This window comes from Oncorhynchus mykiss, unplaced genomic scaffold (genome assembly GCF_013265735.2).
Source record: "Oncorhynchus mykiss isolate Arlee unplaced genomic scaffold, USDA_OmykA_1.1 un_scaffold_188, whole genome shotgun sequence".
NCBI lineage: Eukaryota > Metazoa > Chordata > Actinopteri > Salmoniformes > Salmonidae > Oncorhynchus > Oncorhynchus mykiss.
The window spans coordinates 793,834-813,877 of NW_023493674.1; the positions used below are offsets into that span (position 1 = coordinate 793,834).

At 50.4% G+C, this 20,044-nt stretch overlaps 1 protein-coding gene across 5 annotated transcripts in view; it reads left to right on the plus strand.

The window, feature by feature from the left end:
- LOC118947678 (SH3 and multiple ankyrin repeat domains protein 3-like) overlaps positions 1-20,044 on the plus strand; it is a 137,478-nt gene that overhangs the window by 100,889 nt on the left and 16,545 nt on the right. The window lies entirely within an intron of this gene.

The window sequence follows — 20,044 nt, forward strand, 5'->3', positions numbered from 1 at the left end:
TGACCCTAACCCACCCTACCTCTTCCAGGTAACCCTGACCCTAACCCACCCTACCTCTTCCAGGTAACTGACCCCGACATTTCATTTTACATTTGAGTTATTTGGTAGACACACTTGTCCAGAGTGACTTACAGTTAGTGCATTCATCTGAAGATATCTAGGGGGGACAACCACATATCACAGGCATAGAAACAACATTAATCTGGAGATATCTAGATGGGACAACCACATATCACAGGCATAGAAATAACATGTTTACTCAATACATTGGCTATCAGCAAAGTTAGCGAGAAGGAGTCAAGTGCAAGTATAAGGGGGGGGGGGGGGGGGGGGGGGGGGGGGGGGGATTCGAGGTGAGTGGGATTATATAAAATACTCTTTGAAGAGGTAGGATTTCAGGGGATTTCGGGAGGAGAAGGAGAAAAGTAGTTAAGTGTCATCCTCATAGCAGTGATATGAGCTGAGTGACTTGGTCTATAGAGAGGAGAGGTCCATCCTCATAGCAGTGATAGGACAGACCAATGAGAGGATATGACAGAGCTGAGTGACTTGCTTTATAGAGAGAAGAGGAGAGGGCCATCCTCATAGCAGTGATAGGAGAGACCATGTGAGAATATGACAGAGCTGAGTGACTTGGTGTATAGAGAGAAGAGGAGAGGGCCTAGAACCGAGCCCTGGGGGACACCAGTAGTGAGAGTACATTGTGCAAACACAGATCCTCTCCACAGTGACTAGGGCCATTTTGAAGTCAGAGGGGGGAAGGTGGTCAGGGAAGAGGGAAGTGAGGAATGGGAGAAGGTCTCCAGAGATGGTCTGGAGAAGGGAGGAGGGGATGGGGTTGAACAAGCAGGTTGTCAGGTGGCCAGACCTCACTAATCGCAGTATTTCATCTAGAGAAAGAGGAGAGAAAGGGGTCAAGGTGTAGAGTAGTTCTGTGTGAGTGGGACCAGAGAACTCTATAGGCTGAGTGAATGAGGAAGTGATGTCGTCAACCTTTTTTTCAAAGTGGTTGACAAAGTTGTCCGCATAGAGGGAGGAGGTAGAGGATTAAGGAGGGAGGATATGGAAAATAGTTTCCCAGGGTTAAAGGCAGAAGTTTGACATTTAGTAGAAAGGGTCTTTAGCAGCAGATACAGAGAAAGAGAAGGTAGAAAGGAGGGTGTGAACGGATGTTTAGTTTACCTCCTTTTTTGCTCTGCTGCCTGAAGCCCTATTCTGTAAACTCGCAATGAGTCACTCAGCCATGGAGCAGGAGCGGAGGGCCGAGCCGGCCGGGAGGAAAGAGGACAGTGTGAGTCAAAGCATTCAGAAAGGGAGGAAAGTAGGGTCGAAGAGGCAGAGTTAGGAGACAGGATGGAGAAGGATTTAGCAGAAGGGAGATATTATAGGCTAGAAGAGGAGAGAGTAGTGGGAGAGAGAGAGCGAAGATTGTGATGGACAATGACCATCTGGGTAGGGGCTGAGTCACAAGGGTTTAGAGGAAAGGGAGACAGAAAAGGAAACAAAGTAGTGATCAGAGACCTGGAGGGGTGTTGCAGTGAGATTAGTAGGAGAACAGAGACCTGGAGGGGTGTTGCAGTGAGATTAGTAGGCGAACAGAGACCTGGAGGGGTGTTGCAGTGAGATTAGTAGGCGAACAGAGACCTGGAGGGGTGTTGCAGTGAGATTAGTAGGAGAACAGAGACCTGGAGGGGTTACAGTGAGATTAGTAGGCGAACAGAGACCTGAAGGGGTGTTGCAGTGAGATTAGTAGGAGAAAAGAGACCTGGAGGGGTTACAGTGAGATTAGTAGGCGAACAGAGACCTGGAGGGGTTGTTGCAGTGAGATTAGTAGGCGAACAGAGACCTGGAGGGGTGTTGCAGTGAGATTAGCAGACGAACAGAGACCTGGAGGGGTGTTGCAGTGAGATTGGTAGGAGAACAGAGACCTGGAGGGGTGTTGCAGTGAGATTAATAGGAGAACAGAGACCTGGAGGGTGTTACAGTGAGATTAGTAGGAGAACAGACACCTGGAGGGGTGTTGCAGTGAGATTAGTAGGAGAACAGAGACCTGGAGGGGTGTTGCAGTGAGATTAGTAGGCGAACAGAGACCTGGAGGGGTGTTGCAGTGAGATTAGTAGGCGAACAGAGACCTGGAGGGGCGTTGCAGTGAGATTAGTAGGTGAACAGAGACCTGGAGGGGTGTTGCAGTGAGATTAGTAGGAGAACTAAAACCTGGAGGGGTGTTGCAGTGAGATTAGTAGGCGAACAGAGTCCTGGAGGGGTGTTGCAGTGAGATTAGTAGGTGAACAGAGACCTGGAGGGGTGTTGCAGTGAGATTAGTAGGCGAACAGAGACCTGGAGGGGTGTTGCAGTGAGATTAGTAGGAGAACAGAGACCTGGAGGGGTGTTGCAGTGAGATTAGTAGGAGAACAGAGACCTGGAGGGGTGTTGCAGTGAGATTAGTAGGAGAACAGAGACCTGGAGGGGTGTTGCAGTGAGATTAGTAGGTGTAACGGTTTTCTTGATGAGAAGGAGAGTCGGACCAAAATGCGGCGTGTCTATTGCAATCCATGTTTAATGAAGTAACACACTAAACACAAACACTATCAAAACAATAAACTTAACGAAAACCGAAACAGCCTATACTTGTGTAACCTAACACAGAACAATGACATCAGGACACTAAGGACACTAAGGACACTAAGGACAATCACCCACGACAAACTCAAAGAATATGGCTGCCTAAATATGGTTCCCAATCAGAGACAACGATAAACACCTGCCTCTGATTGAGAACCACTTCAGACAGCCATAGACTTAGCTAGAACACCCCACTAGCTACAATCCCCATACATACACACCACATACAAAAACCCATGCCACACCCTGGCCTGACCAAATAAATAAAGATAAACACAAAATACTTTGACCAGGGTGTGACAGAACCCCCCCCCTAAGGTTCGGACTCCCGAACGCACCTCAAAACAATAGGGAGGGTCCGGGTGGGCGTCTGTCCATGGTGGCGGCTCCGGCGCGGGACGTGGACCCCACTCAATCAATGTCTTAGTCCCTTCTCCTTGCGTCCCTGGATAGTCCACCCTCGCCGCCGACCATGGCCTAGTAGTCCTCACCCAGAACCCCACTGGACTGAGGAGCAGATCGGGACTGAGGGGCAGCTCGGGACTGAGGCAGCTCGGGACTGAGGGGAAGCTCAGGAGTGAGAGGAAGCTCAGGAGTGAGAGGAAGCTCAGGAGTGAGAGGAAGCTCAGGCAGGTTGATGAATCTACCAGATCCTGGCTGGCTGGTGGTTTCGGCAGATCCTAGCTGACTGGCAGATCCTGGCTGACTGGCAGATCTGGAAGAGTCTGGTCGACTGGCAGATCTGGAAGAGTCTGGTCGACTGGCAGATCTGGAAGAGTCTGGTCGACTGGCAGATCTGGAAGAGTCTGGTCGACTGGCAGATCTGGAAGAGTCTGGTCGACTGGCAGATCTGGAAGAGTCTGGTCGACTGGCAGATCTGGAAGAGTCTGGTCGACTGGCAGATCTGGAAGAGTCTGGTCGACTGGCAGATCTGGAAGAGTCTGGTCGACTGGCAGATCTGGAAGAGTCTGGTCGACTGGCAGCTCTGGCTGCTCCATGCTGACTGGCTGCTCCATGCTGACTGGCAGCTCTGGCTGCTCCATGCTGACTGGCTGCTCCATGCTGACTGGCAGCTCTGGCTGCTCCATGCTGACTGGCTGCTCCATGCTGACTGGCAGCTCTGGCTGCTCCATGCTGACTGGCTGCTCTGGCTGCTCCATGCTGACTGGCAGCTCTGGCTGCTCCATGCTGACTGGCTGCTCTGGCTGCTCCATGCTGACTGGCTGCTCCATGCTGACTGGCTGCTCCATGCTGACTGGCGGCCCTGGCTGCTCCATGCTGACTGGCGGCCCTGGCTGCTCCATGCTGACTGGCGGCCCTGGCTGCTCCATGCTAACTGGCAGCTCTGGCGGCTCCTTGCAGACTGGCAGCTCTGGCGGCTCCTTGCAGACTGGCAGCTCTGGCGGCTCCTTGCAGACTGGCAGCTCTGGCGGCTCCTTGCAGACTGGCAGCTCTGGCGGCTCCTTGCAGACTGGCAGCTCTGGCGGCTCCTTGCAGACTGGCAGCTTTGGCGGCATCCTGCAGACAGGCAGCTCTGGCGGCTCCTTGCAGACTGGCAGCTCCTTGCAGACTGGCAGCTCCTTGCAGACTGGCAGCTCCTTGCAGACTGGCAGCTCCTTGCAGACTGGCAGCTCTATGCTAACTGGCAGCTCTATGCTAACTGGCAGCTCTATGCTAACTGGCAGCTCTATGCTAACTGGCAGCTCTGAACAGGCGGGAGACTCCGGCAGCGCTGTAGAGAAGGAAGGCTCTAACAGCGCTAAACAGGCGGGAGACTCCGACAGCGCTGGAGAGGAGGAGGGCTCCGACAGCGCTGGACAGGCGAGGCGCACTGTAGGCCTGATGCGTGGTGCTGGCACTGGTGGTACTGGGCCGAGAACACGCACAGGAAGCCTGGTGCGGGGAGCTGCTACCGGAGGGCTGGGGTGTGGAGGTGGCACAGGATGGGTTAGACCGTGAAGGCGTACTGGAGATCTTGAGAGCGGTGCTGGCACAGGACGTGCAAGGCTAGGGAGGTGCACAGGAGGCCTGGTACGTGAGACTGGCACCATCTTCACCAGCCGACTAACACGCACCTCAGGACGAGTATGGAGCGCTGACCCAGGTGCCATCAAATCCCCGACACGCTCCGTCGGGCGAATTCCATGTTTAAAACACCAACACAGCAACTCCCTCATTTCTCTCTCCTCCAATTTCCCCATTAACTCCTTCACAGTCTCTGTTTCGCTCACCTCCAACACCGGCTCTGGTTCTGGTCTCCTCCTTGGCTCCTCACGATAAACAGGGAGAGTTGGCTCAGGTCTGGCTCCTGACTCTGCCACACTCTCCCTGAGCCCCCCCCCAAGAAATTTTTGGGGCTGACTATGGGGCCTCCGTCCGCGCCGCCTTGCTTGCTTCGCAAACTCCATTCTCCTATATCCTTCCGCGCACTGCTCCATCGAATCCCAGGCGGGCTCCGGCACTCTCCCTGGGTCGACCGCCCACCTGTCTATCTCCTCCCAAGAAGTATAGTCCATACTGTACTCCACTTTGGGCTGTTCTTGCCTGTTGACACGCTGCTTGGTCCGTTGGTGGTGGGTGATTCTGTAACGGTTTTCTTGATGAGAAGGAGAGTCGGACCAAAATGCGGCGTGTCTATTGCAATCCATGTTTAATGAAGTAACACACTAAACACAAACACTATCAAAACAATAAACTTAACGAAAACCGAAACAGCCTATACTTGTGTAACCTAACACAGAACAATGACATCAGGACACTAAGGACAATCACCCACGACAAACTCAAAGAATATGGCTGCCTAAATATGGTTCCCAATCAGAGACAACGATAAACACCTGCCTCTGATTGAGAACCACTTCAGACAGCCATAGACTTAGCTAGAACACCCCACTAGCTACAATCCCCATACATACACACCACATACAAAAATCCATGCCACACCCTGGCCTGACCAAATAAATAAAGATAAACACAAAATACTTTGACCAGGGTGTGACAGAACCCCCCCCCTAAGGTTCGGACTCCCGAACGCACCTCAAAACAATAGGGAGGGTCCGGGTGGGCGTCTGTCCATGGTGGCGGCTCCGGCGCGGGACGTGGACCCCACTCAATCAATGTCTTAGTCCCTTCTCCTTGCGTCCCTGGATAGTCCACCCTCGCCGCCGACCATGGCCTAGTAGTCCTCACCCAGAACCCCACTGGACTGAGGAGCAGATCGGGACTGAGGGGCAGCTCGGGACTGAGGCAGCTCGGGACTGAGGGGAAGCTCAGGAGTGAGAGGAAGCTCAGGAGTGAGAGGAAGCTCAGGAGTGAGAGGAAGCTCAGGCAGGTTGATGAATCTACCAGATCCTGGCTGGCTGGTGGTTTCGGCAGATCCTGGCTGACTGGCAGATCCTGGCTGACTGGCAGATCTGGAAGAGTCTGGTCGACTGGCAGATCTGGAAGAGTCTGGTCGACTGGCAGATCTGGAAGAGTCTGGTCGACTGGCAGATCTGGAAGAGTCTGGTCGACTGGCAGATCTGGAAGAGTCTGGTCGACTGGCAGATCTGGAAGAGTCTGGTCGACTGGCAGATCTGGAAGAGTCTGGTCGACTGGCAGATCTGGAAGAGTCTGGTCGACTGGCAGATCTGGAAGAGTCTGGTCGACTGGCAGCTCTGGAAGAGTCTGGTCGACTGGCAGCTCTGGAAGAGTCTGGTCGACTGGCAGCTCTGGAAGAGTCTGGTCGACTGGCAGCTCTGGCTGCTCCATGCTGACTGGCTGCTCCATGCTGACTGACAGCTCTGGCTGCTCCATGCTGACTGGCAGCTCTGGCTGCTCCATGCTGACTGGCTGCTCCATGCTGACTGGCAGCTCTGGCTGCTCCATGCTGACTGGCTGCTCCATGCTGACTGGCTGCTCCATGCTGACTGGCGGCCCTGGCTGCTCCATGCTGACTGGCGGCCCTGGCTGCTCCATGCTGACTGGCGGCCCTGGCTGCTCCATGCTAACTGGCAGCTCTGGCGGCTCCTTGCAGACTGGCAGCTCTGGCGGCTCCTTGCAGACTGGCAGCTCTGGCGGCTCCTTGCAGACTGGCAGCTTTGGCGGCATCCTGCAGACAGGCAGCTCTGGCGGCTCCTTGCAGACTGGCAGCTCCTTGCAGACTGGCAGCTCCTTGCAGACTGGCAGCTCCTTGCAGACTGGCAGCTCTATGCTAACTGGCAGCTCTATGCTAACTGGCAGCTCTATGCTAACTGGCAGCTCTATGCTAACTGGCAGCTCTGAACAGGCGGGAGACTCCGGCAGCGCTGTAGAGAAGGAAGGCTCTAACAGCGCTAAACAGGCGGGAGACTCCGACAGCGCTGGAGAGGAGGAGGGCTCCGACAGCGCTGGACAGGCGAGGCGCACTGTAGGCCTGATGCGTGGTGCTGGCACTGGTGGTACTGGGCCGAGAACACGCACAGGAAGCCTGGTGCGGGGAGCTGCTACCGGAGGGCTGGGGTGTGGAGGTGGCACAGGATGGGTTAGACCGTGAAGGCGTACTGGAGATCTTGAGAGCGGTGCTGGCACAGGACGTGCAAGGCTAGGGAGGTGCACAGGAGGCCTGGTACGTGAGACTGGCACCATCTTCACCAGCCGACTAACACGCACCTCAGGACGAGTATGGAGCGCTGACCCAGGTGCCATCAAATCCCCGACACGCTCCGTCGGGCGAATTCCATGTTTAAAACACCAACACAGCAACTCCCTCATTTCTCTCTCCTCCAATTTCCCCATTAACTCCTTCACAGTCTCTGTTTCGCTCACCTCCAACACCGGCTCTGGTTCTGGTCTCCTCCTTGGCTCCTCACGATAAACAGGGAGAGTTGGCTCAGGTCTGGCTCCTGACTCTGCCACACTCTCCCTGAGCCCCCCCCCAAGAAATTTTTGGGGCTGACTATGGGGCCTCCGTCCGCGCCGCCTTGCTTGCTTCGCAAACTCCATTCTCCTATATCCTTCCGCGCACTGCTCCATCGAATCCCAGGCGGGCTCCGGCACTCTCCCTGGGTCGACCGCCCACCTGTCTATCTCCTCCCAAGAAGTATAGTCCATACTGTACTCCACTTTGGGCTGTTCTTGCCTGTTGACACGCTGCTTGGTCCGTTGGTGGTGGGTGATTCTGTAACGGTTTTCTTGATGAGAAGGAGAGTCGGACCAAAATGCGGCGTGTCTATTGCAATCCATGTTTAATGAAGTAACACACTAAACACAAACACTATCAAAACAATAAACTTAACGAAAACCGAAACAGCCTATACTTGTGTAACCTAACACAGAACAATGACATCAGGACACTAAGGACAATCACCCACGACAAACTCAAAGAATATGGCTGCCTAAATATGGTTCCCAATCAGAGACAACGATAAACACCTGCCTCTGATTGAGAACCACTTCAGACAGCCATAGACTTAGCTAGAACACCCCACTAGCTACAATCCCCATACATACACACCACATACAAAAACCCATGCCACACCCTGGCCTGACCAAATAAATAAAGATAAACACAAAATACTTTGACCAGGGTGTGACAGTAGGCGAACAGAGACCTGGAGGGGTGTTGCAGTGAGATTAGTAGGAGAACAGCCTCTAGTAAAGATGAGGTCAAGTGTATTGCCTGCCTTGTGGGAGTGGGAGGGGACTGTGAAAGTGGGAGGCGACTGGGAAAGTGGGAGGGGACTGGGAAATAGGGAGGGGACTGGGAAACGGTGAGGTCAAAAGAGGAAAGGAGGGGAAAGAAAGAGTTGGATAGAAATTCATCGAAGGCACTCAGAGAGAGGTTGATGTCTCCAAAACGAAGAGCAGTGAGCCATCGTCAGGAAATGAGCTTATCAATGTACCAGGCTCATTGAGGAACTTTCCAAGGGCACCTGGTGGATGATAGATGACAATAATGTTAAGCTTGAGTGGACAGGAGACAGTGACAATATGGAATTTAAATGAGGAGATGGACAGGTGAGAGACGGAGAAAAGAGAATCTCCAGTTATGAGAAATGAATAGCCCTGTTCCACCATGGCGACGACCAGACCCTGACACCTCTCTTCCAGGTAACCCTGACCCAAACCCACATCGATACCTCTTCCAAGTAACCCTGACCTAAACTCACATCGATACCTCTTCCAAAGTAACCCTGACCCACATCGATACCTCTTCCAGGTAACCCTGACCCAAACCCACATCGATACCTCTTCCAAGTAACCCTGACCTAAACTCACATCGATACCTCTTCCAAAGTAACCCTGACCCACATCGATACCTCTTCCAGGTAACCCTGACCCAAACCCACATCGATACCTCTTCCAAGTAACCCTGACCTAAACTCACATCGATACCTCTTCCAAAGTAACCCTGACCCACATCGATACCTCTTCCAGGTAACCCTGACCCAAACCCACATCGATACCTCTTCCAAGTAACCCTGACCTAAACTCACATCGATACCTCTTCCAAAGTAACCCTGACCCACATCGATACCTCTTCCAGGTAACCCTGACCCAAACCCACATCGATACCTCTTCCAGGTAACCCTGACCCAAACCCACATCGATACCTCTTCCAGGTAACCCTGACCCAAACCCACATCGATACCTCTTCCAAGTAACCCTGACCTAAACTCACATCGATACCTCTTCCAAAGTAACCCTGACCCACATCGATACCCCTTCCAGGTAACCCTGACCCAAACCCACATCGATACCTCTTCCAGGTAACCCTGACCCAAACCCACATCGATACCTCTTCCAGGTAACCCTGACCCAAACCCACATCGATACCTCTTCCAGGTAACCCTGACCCAAACCCACACTTCCAGGTAACCCTGACCCAAACCCACATCGATACCACTTCCAGGTAACCCTGACCCAAACCCACATCGATACCTCTTTCAGGTAACCCTGACCCAAACCCACATCGATACCATTTCCAGGTAACCCTGACCCATTCCCACATCGATACCTCTTCCAGGTAACTGTAGTAACTTGACAAGGAATGCCCACACGCAATTCAATATTACTTTCCTTTACTTTGAACCTAATAACTTAAAGGTGTACAGCCATGTAGAAACGGTACAAACACAGCAAAGCGATACAGCCCACTCATCCTGTGGTAGAGTCACATTGAACAGGTACAACTCTGGGTGATGACATCATCAAAGGGGAAAGGTCAAGGCCAATAATAACCATGAACACATGAATAGTAATCATACTATACTGCAGTACAATAACATACTATACTAACATATTACTAGCATACTATACTAAGTACAATAACATATTGAATGTCATTATTGATATAGTGTCCACTCTATAACACTTCTCCCCCCCTTAATTTCAATCCCCCCTGTGAGGAAAGAACATCAGATTAACAAGTAAACCACGTTTTCTTTTCTTTTCAACACTTTAGAACTTCTGCTAGTGGTACTGTAATTGTAAACAAACAAAAAATGACAGTCATTATTTATTTTCAACAAAGTTTGCTGTTCCAAACAAACGCTAACACCACAAGCCTCTCAGTCTCAACTACAGAGTTAGTCTTTCAGGAAGCTTGTGGCTGTATTCTGCGCAGTACTCCTGCTGTGCCACGAAGGCGTCTCCCAGTGGAGCAGGTTGGGTGTTTGTGAAAGAAAGTCCATCATCCTCTGCAGGAACCACTGAATGCCCTTGCTCCTCAGATCCTGTTTCCTGTAGGGTTTCAACTTGTATACCTCCCGCCGTGGTTCTGTCTGCAACCGTGGCCTTTTCTTTGTCATAGTGCAGGCAGACGTGGTCCTTGTGTCTGCGTATGACTTGACCATCAGTCAGTTTGACCACAGAGGAGATTGGACAGCTCTGACTCAGAATGATACCTGGCAACTAACGCTGGCTGCTTGTGAAGTTCTGGATAGAGACAGTGTCATTGGGTTTTAACTGTCTGCCTCGCGTGGTGGTCATGTCTCTCTTTTCGTTTCTCCTGCTTACGTTCCACTCGTGCTTTGATGTCCAGACTCGGTAGATCAAGGTGAGCTTTTGGCTTTTTGCCCATCAACATCTCAACTGGAGCTTGACCTGTTGTTGTTTGTGGCATGATGCGGTACTGGAACAAGAAACGAGAGAGCTTAGTTGTGATTCTGGACAAGGCGGATACGGTATATTCGAGGCCTTTTAATCGAGCATAGTAATATCTGGCAAACGTGCAGCACGGCTCTTATCGTCCAACCCTTAGGGAGTTTTCGGAAAAAGAGGGCGTAACACATATTTGGGCAGTACATTTATACATTGAAATGACGTAGGTAGATTCTAGTAGTCCTGGCTCCTGGTTGGTTGTTCGTAGGTGATAGACAGTCCTCTCCAGCCTGTTGTCAGTATCCCATTGGTTCTTGACAGAGTTCTTTGTCTTTGTAGCCCATCCCAAAGGGTTTTGAGCAGTGTATATTCATGGGTTATCAGTGTGTTTAACAACAGTCAGTGAATGCGTCATTACATGTTTTAATATGTTATTACAACACCCCCTCTTCACGTCTATTAGACGTGACAAAAACTAAAAGTAAGAAAAATAGAATAGGACATTTTAGGAAATTTGTAGTCCCCCTCTTCACGTCTCCAAAGAGACGTGAAAATTACTCATATGTGCATGTTTCAAACTCCACCAGAGGATCCTCCTGTTGTAGGAGGGGGAACATCAGTGCAGGGTCATTATTTGGTGCAATAGCAGAAGTAATAACTCGAGAAAGCAGGGAGCGGGCACATGGGATGCAACAACAGCCACAGAGGGTTAATATTGCAACAAACACAGAGATAGAGACCAGAATAGAAGAGACCAGGACCTTATATTTACCAAATGCATCCATCCAGGAGTCCCACGTGCTGGTATCAACCCCAGAGTGGGATTTCATTTTACCATTCAGGGTACGTAGTCCTTCTAACGCAACAGTGAGACTGCCATCAGAGGCGGTGTTATTGGGGATAAATGTGCAACATTGCTCCCCAAACATAAAACATATCCCACCCTTCTCAGCCAGCAACATGTCAACGGCAATGCGATTTTGAAAAGCCATAAGGGAGGTAGCCGCCAGTTGACCATGTACGGCCTCAAAACCTTGTTGAGTCCAGTTTCCTAATTTTTGGACATTGAAATGTATATAGTTCATACGGTCAACATTTTTATTCACAGTGCACCACCAGCAGAGAGATGATTCAAAACCTGCGGCGACCTGGTCCACCAGCTTGTACTCATCAGGGACCCCCCTAGGAACACCTATAGCATCAATATACGTGGGATCCCCAACAGTCAGGGCTGCTTCCCGCTTGGTTCTGGTAGGCAGAAACTGTGGGTCCACAGCCTGTATCCGGGTCACCAAATCACCCACACCTATAGGGTAAACAGAGATAGGCAGTAGAAGTGTTACAAGCGCACAAGTACCCGTAGCCTTATTGGGAGGTCTGTCAAAAAGCCGAGGTCCCCCACACCACCACCAGATGTCAGCCCTGATCACTGGCATAAAAACACCAACTACTACGATAGTATTTGTACACCAACCAACAGGGAGCAAACCTAACTGTAGTATACCCCCTGTCATGTTAATACAGGAGAATTCGGCCCTGGCAACATCAGAGGAAAATACTGGTGCCCTGTCCGTAGCGGAGACAACAGGGTAAACTGCATCCCACAAGAAACAATTACCAGTCGGATTGTCTTGGTCCATAAGGGGCATTAAACATCCGATCTCGACAGTAGCCGGGACAATGCGGAGCAATGGTCGGGCACCCATGCAAACTACACAACTAGTGGGGGTTGTATTGGGTGCTTGTTCGGTCAATAATAGCCAATTGTTAGACAAACCTGAGATACCTGTAGCAACCCGAATGTTCTCATCCGGGGTAGGGGTGGTGACCACTAAAACAGCAGAACCCCACCCATCCCTGTGCTGGGGCAGGGTATGTGGCTTTGCCATATCGTCACGCACCGTCACAGAAGTAGGCTGTGGTTCTGGCGTAACACAGATATATAGTGTGAAATGGACTTCAGCCCTGTCGGTATCTACATATGGTGCCAACGTAAAAACCTGACACCCCATAGTGGTCCCAGGTCGTACAATCAGCTTTAGTTGAAAACCAGTGCGTGAAAATGTAAGCCGTTTGCGCCAGGCAAGAACAACCCGTCCCTTGGAATAGCTGGACCAGTCATGCCCCGTTTCTGCCACCAAGTTTTTCCAAGACCACTCACCATATCCCCCTTTGGTTATATACCAGTTAAAACTGGAATAGGTCCAGGCAGGTAGCCCCAAACTATTTTTCGCATGACCCAAAAGGCCCCAAGGCAGGTAAACGGTGGTGGTGGCATTGAAAGGCAAACACAAGGTGGTGCTCTTCAACTCCTGGGGGGTGCACTTAGTGACCCCCACCTCACGCCTAGAAACGGTATGGTCTTGTGGTAGATAAGAGGGAAAAGAGAGAGAGTTAGTTTCACCTGGCAGAGTAGAATTCAGTGTGTGAGTCTGTAGTGGGTGCATCTGTTGGTTTATAAGCCATGTGAGTGTACATACAGTGACTCCTCCCATGAGAAGAAAAATAACAAACAGGGGTCCGGAGATCCCCAACCGTTCCCAAGGAGTACGGTGTGACTTAGTCAGTGAATATGGGGCTGAACCTCCCATTTTCCCTGACTAAGGAGGTGCAAGATTTGGGGCCGAATGTAGACCACTTAGGTCGGTTCTGACTTCCGTCAGTGTGCGGGAAGGGGTTGGAGCTGGTGTACAATGTGTGAGGTGGTGCCAAGGTGCGCCCAATTTACCTTTGACCTGGACTGAGTGTGAAGTAACCTCCTTCACTTCGTACAGACCAGTCCACCTGGGTTCCAGCCACTTTCTCTTGTGGACCTTTACCCTTACACAGTCTCCAAGTTTTACCTTCAGTGGTGGCGTGTCCCCCGGCAGCTCCCCCTCCTGGACCTTGTGAACCTGGGTAGAGAGTGCTGCAGAGAGAACCGTCAGTTTTTTCACATAATTAGACATTACAATTTATTGCACATCAAGGGCGGGCATATGACCTCCCTCCCTTGGTGGGCCAGGCATGACTCTACCAGTCATTATCTCATGAGGAGAGAGATGGGTGCCTGATCCTGGTGAGGCTCTCATGGCCATCAACGCCAGGGGCAGGGCTTCGACCCATTTCAACTTCGACCCGGCACATACGTTTGACTTGCGCGTTCCATGAGATCTTGGGATTGTGGCCTATAACTGACTTCGCATCCTCCCCCTCCGCTGGAATTGCCTCTACCCATTTGGAAAACCTATCCACCATCACTAATAGGTATTGTTTCCCATTAACCACCTTATCCGCCCCCATGTCTGTGTATTCTATGCTAATAACCTGAAATCATGCATTAGGTAATGGGTATGAGCCCATTGGTGTTCGATATGGTTTCTTTGGGTTGTGTCTGTCACAAACATTGCATTCGTCACAAAATAAATCATAAAATAAATAAGTCAGTCATATTTTTTATGTGAGGGCCTTTTGGAGGGTCTTTAGTTTGCCTTCGTGTGTGTGGGGCCATGTGCTTCTCATAAAAGTTCTGGGTCCATCAGTGTGGACTGCTTCATGGGCATGGGCTGAGTCTCTATAGATATTCACAGTCTTTCCTTTTCTTCTGATGAGGGCCTGCGTCAATCCGATGATTTCAGCTAATTGGGCCGATGCTGGTTGAGGGATGATCTGGAGCATGTTGTCTGTTCTACCTCAATGTGGTCAAGTTTGGAAGAGTAGTACATCAAGACCCTTCTCTCCCCCTCTTGTTTCTGGAATAGGACGGATGAGGTAAATCCTTCCCTTTCAGAAACATCCAAATGGAACTTGTTCTTGTAGTCAGGTGCAGTCAGAGCTGCTGCCGCTGATAGATCTGTTTTCAGGAGTGCTATGGCTGTTGATGCTTCAGCCGTCCAGGCCAGGGGTGCATGGAGGTTCCTTGATCGTAGGATGACCGGTGCTGCCACCCCCTCTGGGCCACACACAATGGTACAACACCTGATAGGAGGGGTCAGGTGCATCCTGTCTTCGTCCCAGTCTGCAGTGTAGAGGCAGTCATCGGTTTCTGTTGCATTGAGTGTGCAATGGATCTCAGCTTGGGGAGTCTTATATGGGTGCAGTGTAGATTTGAGCTTTCAGTTGGTTGAACTTAAACTGGATGTGAGGGGTGGCAGGCCCTGTGGGTAGGCATTTTGGCCAGTACACTTCTGGGGTTTCAGACAGTGTGGGCATCTTTTATGGCCAGGGCATGGTGTTCCCTGCCATACCTTGAAACTGTGGTTGGTTGTAATCTTGCTGTTGCTGCTGCATGTGGCTGGGCCCTGGGTGGTTGTATTGTAGAGGAGGGGGTCCTCTTCCTCCTCCTCCTCATCCTGTGTTCGTGGCTTTGGGTAGTAGTATTTTCATTGCAGTTAGTGTATCCATGTAGAGGCTCCTCCATGTAGGCTGGGCATCTGTCCCATCAAGGCGGTCTTCCAAGGCTGGTACTCAACGAAGCGTGGATCAACTGCTGGGCGTAGGGGAAGTTGGTAGGCCCCTTCCTGCTCCTTTCAGTGCTTGTGTCAAGCCTATGATTTCAGCTAATTGTCTGTGTTTGGAGTAGAGGAGAACTGAATAAGATCGTGGCCTTCTCTCTTTAGGAGGCCCGGTTGAGATCCACCTTCCCTTCCTTGTGGGTAGTTCAGCAGGGACCCACCTGGGCCTTGTAGTGCTGTGGGGCTTGAGCAATCGGGCCTTTCTTCACAGACGAGGTGGCCTTCGTGAATCCCCACAGTCATGTTCCCTTTTAGCTGTCCTCCCTTCACCATGAAGACCGGGGCCTGTATGGCTGCTGTTTTTAAATGGGTTGTGTGGGAGGTATGCGAATGGATTTTGTGAATAGGGAGGTGGCACTTCAGTCTTCTCTTCCTGTGGCAGTTGCGGGTATGGAGAGAGCGGGGCCGATGGGGTGGTCACGGTGGGTGGTGGTGTGTTGTGGTTGTTGTTTGTGCCTTCTCTGACGTCATCTGAGGCCCCAGCAAGCACCCCCATCATATCAGGTTTCTTTTGTGGGCATGTCCTTTTTGTCTCCTCTATTGCCCATGTCCCTATTCTCAGCTCCGCCTCCGCTCTCTCTCTCTCCTTCGTTCCTTCCTTCTTGAAAAAAAATGGCTGCTATTATTTTCTGCCTCACTCTCTTAGCCTAATTTCCCCCCATATCTTCTTTATTGTTTTATATTCCTGTTTTCCTCCTGCCCTTTCCTGTATTCTCTGATCTAAATATTCATTGAATTTGAGTTTGGGAACGGTAATTGAGGCCATATTGACGATTCACTATGTCTGGGTCCGATAAAAAATTATGTAAAACAATTAAAAACAACTAAATGTTGCACATTGCACTATGGCCCTCCGCAACTATGTGCACTTAGCCCGTCACTTGGTCGAAACCAGCGATGTATCCCTGGTGCCCACACAGACTTATCTCTCGTGTCTCACCCTCGTGCACACAGAGTTTTGTAGAATTGCTGTACTATAATATCGCAAAGGGATATTCGCGAGATAATTATGCGTCTAGGGTATTTTACTGGAGTAATTTTACAGGTTCACACATTTCTACTGCCTGGCGAAATGTTGGTGTCCCAAACGCCTACTTTTGGGTCAATGTCAATGCATTCAGATGCCTTCTATAATATTTGTCAAATTAATTCTAGGCAACCCCAACAGCACAAAGAGAACAGAAATCAATTCGTTACACGGCACGGCGGCCGCACAGCCCCGCCCAAACTTTTGACTCGGCGGTCAAATTTAGAGCCGGTGGTCAGTATCCCTCGGTGTCACGGTTTTCTAGGTGTGAAGGAGAGTCGGACCAAAATGCGGCGTGTCTATTGCAATCCATGTTTAATGAAGAAACACACTAAACACAAACACTACCAAAACAATAAACTTAACGAAAACCGAAACAGCCTATACTTGTGTATCCTAACACAGAACAATGACACTAAGGACAATCACCCACGACAAACTCAAAGAATATGGCTGCCTAAATATGGTTCCCAATCAGAGACAACGATAAACACCTGCCTCTGATTGAGAACCACTTCAGACAGCCATAGACTTAGCTAGAACACCCCACTAGCTACAATCCCCATACATACCACCTACAAAAACCCATGCCACACCCTGGCCTGACCAAATAAATAAAGATAAACACAAAATACTTCGACCAGGGTGTGACAGAACCCCCCCCCCCTAAGGTGCGGACTCCCGAACGCACCTCAAAACAATAGGGAGGGTCCGGGTGGGCGTCTGTCCATGGAGTTCTTTGTCTTTGTAGCCCATCCCAAAGGGTTTTGAGCAGTGTATATTCATGGGTTATCAGTGAGTTTAACAACAGTCAGTGAATGCGTCATTACATGTTTTAATATGTTATTACAACAATGGCGAATCCCGTTTCTCCGGGATTCTTGGAACAAATCACAGGTTTGTTGCGTTGTCGGACACAAGAGAGTCAGACAGACCAAGGGTTGCAAACACCTGCCGAAGCTTTTCGATTGTTGTGGTCACTGTGATGTTGCTCATGATGATAGCCTGCAGCCACTGGGAGTGTGCGTCCACCATGACAAGGAACATGTGACCCACGAAAGGACCTGCAAAGTCTATGTGCAGCCTGGACCATGGGTGGTCGTGGCCACTCCCACAGATGTAGTGGCGTGGGCGGAGCCATCTTCTGGTTGATCTGGTGCTCAGAACATGATTTCACTTTGTTTTCTACATCCTGATCCATGTTAGGTCACCAGATGGACCTCATCCATGACTTGTGCAGGGCCAGTGGCCGGAACAACCACTCTGGACCACCAGAGTATGCAGCCATCCTGCACACTCAGCTCAGTTTTGCACTTTGCGTAAGGTCTCAGTCCCTCATCCTCTATGACGGGAGGCCAACCCTGCATAAGGAATCTTTTCACTTGGGCCAGGATAGGATCCCGGTCTGTCCACTGTTTGATCTATTTGGCATTCACATGTGAGTTTGACAATCTTTCCATTAGGAAAATTGTCTCGAGAGGCACCACAGTTGTGGCAGGCATCTCTGGTAGCGGGAGACGGCTGAGTGTGTCTGCGTTTGCATTGTCCTTCCCTTCTCTGTACACTATAATGTACAGGTAAGCTGACTATGTGAGGGCCCAGTGTGGTATCCTTGCTGAAGCCATTGGAGAAATGCATCTTGATTCACTGAACAGGCTCATCAGTGGTTGCTGGTCAGTGCATATGGTGAAATGACGACAGTAGAGGTACTGATGAAAGTGTTTCACAGCCAAAACTATGGCCAGACCTTCCTTGTCTAACTGTGAATAACTCTTCTCAGAACTCGTCAGCGTGTGTGATGCGAATCCAATGGGTTTCTCCTCCATCTGATGACAGAGTACTGCCCCGACGCCATAGGGCGAGGCGTCACATGACAGAATGATCTCTTTGTCTTGATCAAAATGAACAAGCAGTTTTGGTGATTGTAGTAGTGCTTTCACTTCTTTGAAAGCTTTCTCTTGAGCTGGCCCGCACTTCCATTTACAGTCTTTTTGGACCAGCTGAGGAACTTAAAACTTTCCACTACTGTCCTGTCGATGTGGATCGGGGGATGATCCCTCTGCTGTATCCTGAAGTCCACGATCATCTCCTTTGTTTTGTTGACGTTGAGTGTGAGGTTATTTTCCTGACACCACACTCCGAGGACCCTCACCTCCTCCCTGTAGGCCGTCTCGTCGTTGTTGGTAATCAAGCCTACCACTGTAGTGTCGTCTGCAAACTTGATGATGGAGTTGGAGGCGTGCATGGCCATGCAGTCATGGTTGAACAGGGAGTACAGGAGAGGGCTGAGAACACACCCTTGTGGGGCCCCAGTGTTGAGGATCAGCAGGGTGGAGATGTTGTTTCCTACCCTCACCACCTGTGGGCGACCCGTCAGAAAGTCCAGGACCCAGTTGCACAGGGCAGTGTCGAGACCCAGGGTCTCGAGCTTAATGACACGTTTGGAGGGTTCTATGGTATTAAATGCTGAGCTGTAATCGATGAACAGATATCTTACATAGGTATTCCTCTTGGGCAGTGTGGTTGCGATTGCATTGTCTGTGGACCTATTGGGGTGGTAAGCAAATTGGAGTGGGTCTAGGGTGTCATGTAGGGTGGAGGTGATATGATCCTTGACTAGTCTCTCAAAGCACTTCATGATGACGGAAGTGAGTGATACGGGGGCGATAGTCGTATAGCTCAGTTACCTTAGCTTTCTTGGGAACAGGAACAATGGTGGCCCTCTTGAAGCATGTGGGAACAGCAGACTGGGATAGGGATTGATTGAATATGTCCGTAAACACATGCTCTGAGGACGCGGCAAGGGATACCGTCGGGCCGGCAGCCTTGCGAGGGTTGACACGTTTAAATGTTTTGGTAGCGGGCCGTGTCAGTGGCACTGTAGTGTCCTCAAAGCGAGCAAAGAAGGTGTTTAGTTTGCCTGGGAGCAGGACATCGTGGTTCGCGATGGGGCTGGTTTTCTTTTTGTAGTCCGTGATTGACTGTAGACCCTGCCACATACGTCTCGTGTCTGAGCCATTGAATTGCGGCTCTATTTTGTCTCTATACTGATGCTTAGCTTGTTTGATTGCCTTGCGGAGGGAATAGCTACAGTGTTTGTATTCGGTCATGTTTCCGGTTGCCTTGCGATGCACTTGTTAATAAACTCGCTCACCGAATCACCGTATACATCAATGTTATTGTCCGATGCTATCCGTAACATATCCCAGTCCACGTGATCGAAGCAATCTTGAAGTGTGGAATCTAGGTGGCGTGCTGCTGACTCTGGCTTCATTGCTGTGAACTTGTCCTGCCCAGTCTGTCCACCCTCTGGCTTGCTCCTAGGACCCCTGCATGTTTTAGCTAAATGTCTCTTTTTGTTGCAATTGTGGCAGACAGACTCATTGAACTTACAGTTGTTTGTGTTCCCCCACATCTAAAACATTCCACTGCTTTTTCCCTTTTTCCAGCTGCCTCTTTTGTCACCTGGACAACTTACACTGTTGGCCGTTTGAATATTTTTGACATTACTGGTGGCCATCTCCATCCCTTGAGATTGAAAGTCGATGTGGCTTCACCCAGCAAATGGCGCTGTATGCTGTCCTCATTAATGCCACAGGCTAATCTATCACAGAGCATGTCCTCTAACATAGCCCCAAACTCAGTGTTCACAGAGCTCACGTAATTCAGCAACAGACTGACCTGTTTTCTGAAAATGGCAGTTGAATTTGAATCACTCAAGTCATTGGATTGTGGTGAGTCTGAACAAGAGCAACTCCCGGTGTCCGTGGTGTAGCCAAATTCCTCATTAGCTTGTAGGTTTTAGTCCCACACACACACAAGAGAATAAAGCGCTGTTTAG